Below are 9,932 nucleotides of genomic sequence, written 5' to 3'. Positions count from 1 at the left end.
GTGTAGTCAAATGGAGCAAAACTGACCTAGAGGACCTTGAGAGGAGGATGAGGAAAGCATTTAAAGAGGCCGGAATGCACCATCCTCAATCGGCACTGGAGAGAGTTTCACTGCCACGCAAAGAAGGGGGACTTGGAATAGTCGACATATCTGCACTGTGTGTTGCCCAGGTACGACAACTGCGCGAGTACTTCGCAGAACGCGCCAACCAAAACGCGCTATACCGGGCTGTCTGCGCCGCCGACAGAGGATACAGCGCTCTGCACTTGGCGCAAGCGGAGTACCAACTCAACTGCAATCTGCAGACAGTGGAGGAGAAGATTGCAGCTTGGAAGCAGAAGGCAGTGCATGGTGCCCACCCCCATCAACTGGACCGGCCACACGTCGACAAGGCCGCATCTAATCTGTGGCTAACGCGTGGTGAACTCTCTTCAGTAGTAGAAGCCGACATGATAGCCATCCAGGACAGGATAATGCCGACGAGAAACTGCAGGCGGTACGTTTGGCATCAAGACGTTGATGACATTTGCCGGATGTGCCATCAACCAGGTGAAAACATAGAGCACATTATGGGAGGCTGTCCCGTTTTGGCCAACGCAGCCTACACCGAGCGCCACAACAACGTGGCCCGTATTGTTCATCGACAACTGGCGCTCCAATGTGCTCTACTGGAAGACAACGTACCAAACTACCGGTACCTGCCTGCACCTGTCCTGGAAAATGACCGTTTCAAGCTGTACTGGGATCGCACTGTTCTGACCGACCTCTCGATCCACCACAACCGGCCAGATATAATGGTTTACGACAAGAGCGACCGCAAAGTCACCATCATCGATGTCGCTATTCCACTGAACCAGAATCTGGAGGAGACCCACGGTCGCAAAATCTGCAAGTACCGACCATTGGCCGTGGAGCTCAAGGAACTGTGGGGGCTAAGGGAGGTCCCAAGAATTGTTCCAGTCGCTCTCTCTGGAACTGGAATTGTCCCGAAGACACTTCTGGAAGCGCTAAAGGTGTTGAACATGGAGAAGGAATTGGCCGGCATCCAAAAGTCGGTCATCCTTAGCACCTGCGCGATTGTCCGACAATTTCTCGGTCAGGACTGAAACAGCACGAGCATGCAGATACGTGCATTCCGCAGAGCCTAGTCCCCCTTTGGCATTCAGAAGCCCGGGGGCAGGTGAAAATTCTGGCTAGGTTCGCCTAGTTAAGAAGTGAGATAAGTCTGCAAAAAAAAAAACTGAACCAGAGCCGGTTCAGTGTGAGTCAAGTGTGTAACATCTGAGGTTAGTGCCTAAGCCTAGACAAGCTTCAAACGAAGGCCTACCAAGGTTTCAACGGGACGGGGGGCAACCGCATCATTAACCTACATGCCTTCCAGGAAGATGTCAGTCTTCCTTACTCAGGGAGCAGAATTTTACATCTGTCGGTCCTTAGCGTCGAATCTCTTTTATTACCGTATCATGCCCGTTTTCCATGTCATAACCAGTATGGCGTAATGAGGATTATATTTATGTCGATCCTGATAATACTCCTTACATTGCTGGTAGTGTTCATGGTGTGTCTCTCGTGCTATCTACCTGGGTTTTACCGTGCCCTCACGCGAGTTATAACTTGATTAGTCACCTGTTTCGAAAGCAATCGATAGCAATCAATGTGCGAAGTGCTATTCGTGGCCGGTAACTCCACGGAGAAAATTCGAGTTGTGAATCGACGAAATGATATACCGCGTCACCTGGTGGAGAGTACTTGTGCATTTTTGCATCACACGCAGTTTTGCTTTTTTGGCTTTTTATGCGTTGCCAAAGGTATATTGAAGTGGTTACTATAGTGTTGATTTTTTTTTTAGAGATTTGAAATAATGGTGATGGTAAACAAATATAGAATCGCCTGTGACCGAAGTGTAAACGTTAGCTGTTGCGGGTGAATATTTGTGAGTGACATCAGGTTGGAAGGTATGTAAGAATTGATTTCGATCTGTGGCCAACTGAAATTTGATGTTTAAAGACTCTGCAATACAGAAAGGCAGAAGAAGAGTGATCGTGATGTATACTCAGTTTAGTGCGTGCTTTGATATATGGAAACAAATTGCGATATATGACCAGCCAATTTATTGTTCTCGGAAAGGAAAGAATGAATCGTGAATCAATTATCTTTAGCTGATTCTACAAAACTGCATAAACCATCCGCCTTTTTCAGGGCCACCAAAATTTTTTACTAAAGAATTAATATAATATTCCGATGGGTTCTAAAATAATATCTGGACACAACCTCTATAATTTCTCCTGACCATTATCAATGTTGACCACGAACTTACACACCTGCTTTGTGCTAAGGTGCTTAGGAGCACATATTTTTTTCGATTCGAGTAACTAAATAATTTTTGGAATTGAAGGGTATACTGATACCTGATGATGAAGTCGTTCCTGACGAAATATTTACCGGGACTTGCACGAGAGTAGGGCCTATGATGGAAGGTTTTTTTTTGTAAACTATATAGGTTGATAGCACGGGTGGTCGCTGTTGTTACGAGTGCGGATTACGTTTCGGACTTCTTTATAGCGAACTCCTATTTTTTGTTTAAGTATGCGAGGTTTGTTCAAAAACAAATTTCACTCTATATAATATGTGATTTTAAAAACCATGTTATTTTTGTGTTCGAGTAAATTAAAATTGAAATCATAAGTTTTGGGTTAAGCCCCACCACTAACTTTGAGCAGGATTAAGATATTGACGAGTTCTGCATCGCAAAATGTTGGTCTTGATAAGCCTCAAAAGTCGTACGAAGACAATTTTGATGTAGAATTAGATTTATAAAAGTTAGAGTGAAAATTTTTTTTTTCATTATTTTTTCATGGATGGAAAGTACTAAAAACAACTTTATGGGAGATATTTATTCTCTAGGCACAAAAATATGGTGACAAATATTGTCGATAAAATAAAAAATATAACTTTCTTATCTTTATAGACAGAGATAAACATTTTTCTACAATGTTGTAGCCCCAGTTATTTTAATCAACTTTGTAGAAAAAAGCTTTTTTCATATATTTTAATATAATCGATATAGCGCTGTTTTCCCAAATTGCATTAGGGTGACCATGATAAAACGGTTTTTTTGCTTTAACTTTTATGTTTCAAATTATACATCAAAACTGTCTTCGTACGACTTTTAGAGCATGTCAAGACCAACATTTTGCGATGTCAATATCCTAATCATGCTCATAGTTATTGATGGTTTTTCACCCAAAAACTCATGATTTCAATTTTGATTTACTAAAACATAAAAAATATCATAATTTTGAAAATCACACATTATGTAGAGTGAAATATGATCTTTCGAATGCCGCCAATAGAATGTATTCACGTTTGCTCCAGAAAGATTGAAAAAACAAGTGAAGAGAGCGTTCCTTCTGGGAAGAAATATCAATAACTTTGAGTGGAGTTGAGATATTGACAATATCTGCATCGCAAAGTATTTGTATTAGTAAGTTCTAAAAGTCTTTCGAAGAGAGTTTGCATGTAGAATTTGAAACATACAAGTTAGAACAAAAAACAGATTTTTTTCTCGGTGATCCTAACGCAACTTAGAAAAGCCATTTGTTCCATCAAGAACTCTTATATAACTGGGGCTACAACATCGTCGAACTATGTTTACCTCTATCTATAAAAATAAGAAAGTTATATTTTTTAATTCATCGACAATTTTGGTCACCTAATTTTAGATAACATAAAAATGAGCGCTCTATCATATGTAATAACTTTGTCGAAGACAGTTTTTGTCTATGGAATAACTGTCGAGCTCGAAATGCTAATTTCCACTTAAATGCACCTCCTGGATCATTGTGTATTGGGGTACGACACTCGCAGGTAGTGATTAGTCCCAAACACTCTACACGGGCACCATAAATGGAGTGACCATCCCTATCGGGTTGATGACGCTCATAACTAAGTTCAGTAATTTACGTTTTGTTCCGTTGTAAATCTTTACGAAAACCCTTGAGAATACGATGACATCTTCTTATGGTCGTCATACCATTCCCAAAACCCCGTTCTAGGATACTACTTGTGTCTATCTTAAAGCTCCCCACTGACTTCGGGATCCGCTCCCCGATTTGCTATATCTGAGTTAGACATCCAATGCCGAATAACGAAACCTGTCTTGGACTTGCTTGTCGTCCAGAGCTAGCTGAACTCGATCGTATTGACATAGTGGTTTCCCTGTATTGCCTGTGATACTTGCGTAAATTTTGCCGCATACCTGCACATTCAACTAACCTACGAACTGTGTTGGAACGGTGAACATGATGGCCCGAATATTGCAACATACATGACGTACAGTTTAATCGGATCAGATTGACTATCCCGCGAAAAGGAAAAAAAATCAAAGATTGTCGTGGTAGCTTGAACCCATGTATGGTTTGCACTCTGCGTATGGTTAATTGTTTGTCTGTACTCAATCTTGAAATCATCACTTGAATTTGCTTGGATTCTTATTATACACGCTGAACGTTGGACTTAGGACACCGCTTAGCCAAAGATTGCTCTACCAAAGTGGAGTCGGAACCACCGTCCAAGAATGCGAAAGTTCTTACCGATCGGCCGTTGGCATGAATAACTACCGCAATAATGCGAAAGAGTACATACTGTTGTCGTTTATGAGCATAAATTACGCAAGAAGTTGGGTTGTAACTTCTGTTTTAGGTTCTCGTGGATCACTTGGACGAAACTTGGATCGACACCGATACTCCACATGGTCTATCATGCGGGCTGCTTTAATAGCTACCTTCAATTTGTCTTCCAATGTTTTCAACTTGAAAATGGTGTAGTTCTTTGTATGACAAACTACACAATGACGTGTATTTCTTGTTTGGATATACGATTCTGAATTATCCGTTGCCTCCTTTGCCGTTGCGATCACATTCATATGGTCCGCAAAGATATTCAAGTCTACGTTCGACACACGTTGTTTACACATCGTTAAATCCAGCTTGATGTTTACTGGAAGCTGGAAGGTCAACTGCTGCTTAGTGCTAGGCATTCGGACCGTATAACGATTGACAATGAGACACTTCATACGACCACTGTGGATTTGATACAGCCGATATGGGCGTTTGGTAATTTGATACACTCACAAAGGAAGCACGAGGTGGAGATCGAGGACCTTTCCACAGTACAGATGTGTGTGCGCGTCCACGGGATAATCGGAGACCGCCCGAAGCCGAACGGTGACTACCTACTGATAAGATGGCGGAAGATGTGCCGAAGCTCGGCACACTTGATCGTTAAACTGACGGTGCCCGTGTTGCCAAAACTGAGCATGCCACACACGATGGTGTATGAAAAGCTGCTTGAGGATGATCATGCGGTACCAGAGGATTCTAGAGACCTAGAGACAGGCTCCAACTCAAGAAACAGCAATCGAAACCAGTGTAAATAGTGGTTAATTGCTAGGTACTTCAGAATGATCAAACTGCCCTAACGATGTTGGGAAAATGTGTGATGATTGGACATAGCTGGATGCGATTGTTTCTCCAGTGCTTCTTAATAAGGCTTGTGAACTGCTAGTACTTATCATGGTCGAAGTTGGTACTACACACCATACAGATTGTACTGTAAAGTTGGATGAACCATCAAACTACGTTTGTCTTTTCGTGGTTGGTTGTATTCGCCATATGCAGGAATCCGTGGAAGTAGGAAATAGTTGTGGGTCTACAGACGAATTTTACGCTTGTAAAAATTAAGTTTTACAATTTTCAACCAAATTAAAAATATAAGTAAACTAACAGCCCTTCCACCAACAGTTGTCATATGGTTTGACATCTCCTGGTCGTTTATTACTTACGAAAACAACACAGTGCCTTTTTTCATACACGTTTCGAAACTTTTGAGCTTGAAGTTGTAAGTATTTCCCTAATTTCTTTGTGAACGATTTAGAAATTTAAGAACACCACCTCAGTTGGTAACTAATATGAAATGAAAAAAAAAGTGCATACAACGGGGAAATAAAGGTCTATTTATTAGATAATTATGATTTGTCTTCGGATGGTGGTGGGGCACATTCGAACATCGTTCACGAGGCACATTCGGACACTGTTTAATAGCTCATGAAATTTGTGTCTGATTGTTGTTTACTAACAAACATCAATTGAGTCTGATTCTTAGACCTAATGATGGTTCGAAACTACAAAAAGAAAACCGATAAAACCAGCATCAACGAAGATGAGATGGAGAAAGCTATCGAACTAGTTTCGAATAAAACGTTTTCATGATTCTGGCTCACAGGTGGTCCAACTGGGTCTATTGTCTTTGCTAACTTCCCAACTAACGGTTGCATAACGGGAAAACTGTTTCTCGATGTTCTGGAACATTTGAAAAAGGTAGCAAAAAGCAACGTAAACGAATCAATTTAAAAAAAATCAAAGATCAAGTCATTGCACAATTAAATATTACCGAGAAAATTGCACAATTCATGTATCTTTTCCACCTTATTTCACAATTCGCTTACAACCGTTGAATGTTTCAGTTATGGACCCTTTCAAGCAAAAGCTCTCAGTTTCCCAGAACGATTGGCTACTCAACCATCCTGGGAAAACTATTTCTGTACACCTTTCAGGTACAGTTGCATCGGCTTATAATGCTTCTTTCAATCTGAGTAATATCCTAGCTGGACTCAAAATGAATGGTTGATATCCATTCTCCAGAATGTTTTTTTCGGACAAGGATTCAAGGAATCAAGGAACAAAAATTATCCGAATGTGCCCCCCTCTCCCCTACTCCTCGCTGTACTGTAGGAATATTAGTATAAGATACAAGTCCTGTACAAGTTCTGCATTTTCTGTTCATCAGTATTTGTCTGAAAGGAAGATTTTTCGTCAAAAAAAAATCTTCCAACTTGCACTGTGATCACGCGTATTCTATAGCTTGCCTCTCAACACATGTCCTGTCCGGGACGTTCATTGAACCATTGATAGGGGTGGTAGGGTTGGATTTCCGATGCTAACGAAGGTTTCTTGGTTGACGGTGGTAAGGGGTGAGGTGGCGTCATCGAACCTGCTCCCTATGAGTGGAAACATTCTCTCCAGTTTTGGTATTCTTGATCCCTTGTTGGTTGTCGATCCAGCATCGAGTTTTTTCGACACTTTTGGTTGTATTATCAGTCATATTCCGATCCATAAACTCCTTCTCTAACTCGAGTAGATCCGCCATCATCCGCGTTTTCTGCTGTGGTACATTGCTAGGGTGCTAAAGAAGTTGCGAATCCGTGTTGCCAACAAGACCCTTCTTCGAGGTTATGCACGACTTCGTATCGGTGTTCTATGTTTTTACGGATGGCCGAATGCGACAATTGGTTGGCTACATTTTGTCTGACCTAAAACCTGGAAAACCGGTAGTTTCAACTCGGCCAACGATGACGATTCCCGATCTAGTTGTCGTCTCCCATTTTCGCCAAAAAAAATTAAATACCGAGCCTAACGATGAAATATTGAGTATACTTGGTCCTTTTCTGTGAACAAATGGTGAATATATTTGGGAAAGTTGTTTCTATATATTCATGTTGAAACCAGACAGTAATAAATTGTTTTGGAATTCAACAACATGTCACAGCTCGAAAGTTATTTCCATCCTCAAAGCATCTTTGCTATGTTTACTCTCTTCCGAGTTTAAATGTGCACTCATCAGTCAACTCGACCGTTTTAAAACCCAAACAGATTTCTCACGACAGCTATTAGCGAGAAGTTATTTTAAAAACTTGGTAGTGTTGTCACCTTTTTTGATTCTAAGTGTAGACGACATATGCTCTGTAATACATCTTTTGGATTTACGACGCGTGACGTTTGATAGCTTAGTGGGATCGGCTGTGATTTTGAACGGTTCAATTTTCTAGAATGTTGAATCTAATGAAGAAAAACAACAAATTATGTTTGGACCAGCTACAGCGGAGTCATTTGCTGTTTCGTGGTGAACAGAATTCAGGGGGTTATTTATGATAAAGTTTTTGTAAACATTGTAAATCAATTGAACGACGAGTGCGAAGACTGCTCGGTAATTAAGCAACCAAATTGGTGGTTGACACGATGCTGACAGAAAATATCTCTGGGTGCATCTGTAAGGTTTTTCGTTTTACATACCAACAGTCCATCGATGTTTAGAAAAGGTGAATTTAAACGAATAGACGATTTTTCTTCAAACGATTTCAATTGATTTCCGAAATTTGCTTGGAATTTTCTTTTTTGTCTTATCTAGTATCACAGTCAATTATGTTATGTTTGGATAACGTTCAGGTTGTAATCTTTGGAAAGAACTGCAAGGAAAGCCGTAAAATTCGTTGGTTCCGAATACTTTCCTTTCATAATATTGAAACCAACACGTAGAGTTTATCAAATTGCCCTTTCAACCAAGGTGTGAGCGGCTGACTCACATGTTTTATGTTTTTTTTTTGCTCGGCGCTGTTTTCCTTTGTTGTGTAGCCTCCGAAGGTGTTTGGTTTCATCAGTAAAACGGGGATTGGCGCGATGACAGCTAGCATGACAGGGATAAAAATGAATTTCAACGAAAAGAAAACCAAAGTAAATAGCGTGAGTGAGGGCAAACAAAGGAGGAAAAATGAGAAGCGACATTTGTTCACCTTTTTGGTTTTCGGGAACCTTTTCACAGCTCAATGGTTATGAATGTGAAGCTTAAGTCAGGTAGCAGACAAGTCGGTTGATGGTAACAATGATTATACAGCGGGCGGTCAATGACGGAACGAAAAAGGGAACTGGGTATAACATTTCGGGCTAATTGATATTCTCGGAGCGGAAACAACAGTGCTTGAGCTGTCAGGATATATAATATTTGATAAGGAAAAAATGTCAAAAAGGTTTTAATGTTGACGAGCGAGGAAGGTTAATCTACCCCGCCTGAATGATGGAACAGTCATGTAATCGTTGATATTGTTATGTATTGTTCACTGGCGACATTTTATGAATTAAATAGTTCTGTGTTGGGTGATGATGTATTATGTACTGTCGAAAACAACTTATGCTGATTTATATGTATCTCAAAACTTACAACAAATGGAAACATTCATTATTCAGTAATAGGAGCAGTGCTTAGGATGTATTTTGACACTTTGCTTCCTCCGGCTAATTGTCGCACTGCATACAAAATTACAGTTTATGCCGTAAAACCATGTTTTCTGAAGATTCACAAATTGTTTCAGAAGACTAACAGGATCGCGTTACAGCTATTCAACCAGCGAGGTATTCTGTGCTTCGTTCGTTGAGTAGATTTGGTGCCATAAATCTATACCATGCACCACGTGTACTATTTTCAACGAAATTCATTGTGCACATATGCCGGGGTCAATCGGTTTCAGCCACTGAATAGCTCATTTGGATAGTTTTTTTTCTTTCCCTGCAGCCACTGTTGAACCAACGGAAGATGAAATTGGATACATTTATGAACGGAATGAGTTCGAGTGTGTTCACAGAAGCGATAATTTATCGGCTTAACTTTGCTGTCAGATGTGTGAACCATTAGTTCAGTCACTGATGTAATTTGATACACAAAACATCAGATTTCCAAAAGGTATCGAGAGTATTAGAAACCGTTACCGGTAGCTCAGGTATAATCCTACTGCATTATTTGGTTTTCTAATGCTTTGGGAGCTGAAATCGTAACTTTTTAAAATTCGTCAACCACATTAGTTTGACTCAAATAGTAGATAATCATCCATGACAGTCATTTTCCGAAAACGTCTCATAGATATACCACGTGACCTTTACTAAATTATTATTCAACTCATTTGATTTTCAATTAGCGGCTGCCATACATACAACTTGGTTGGAATAGCAGTATCAGAGGAAAACACGTTTTCCTTATTATTTTGTTTGTTATATACACATACTCATATAGACCCGTTTTCATTTAGAAGTTGGCTTCGTCAATCA

The sequence above is a fragment of the Toxorhynchites rutilus genome, chromosome 3 (assembly GCF_029784135.1).
Source record: "Toxorhynchites rutilus septentrionalis strain SRP chromosome 3, ASM2978413v1, whole genome shotgun sequence".
NCBI lineage: Eukaryota > Metazoa > Arthropoda > Insecta > Diptera > Culicidae > Toxorhynchites > Toxorhynchites rutilus.
The sequence above is the reverse complement of the archived record's forward strand: the minus strand, read 5'-3'. Positions refer to the sequence as shown.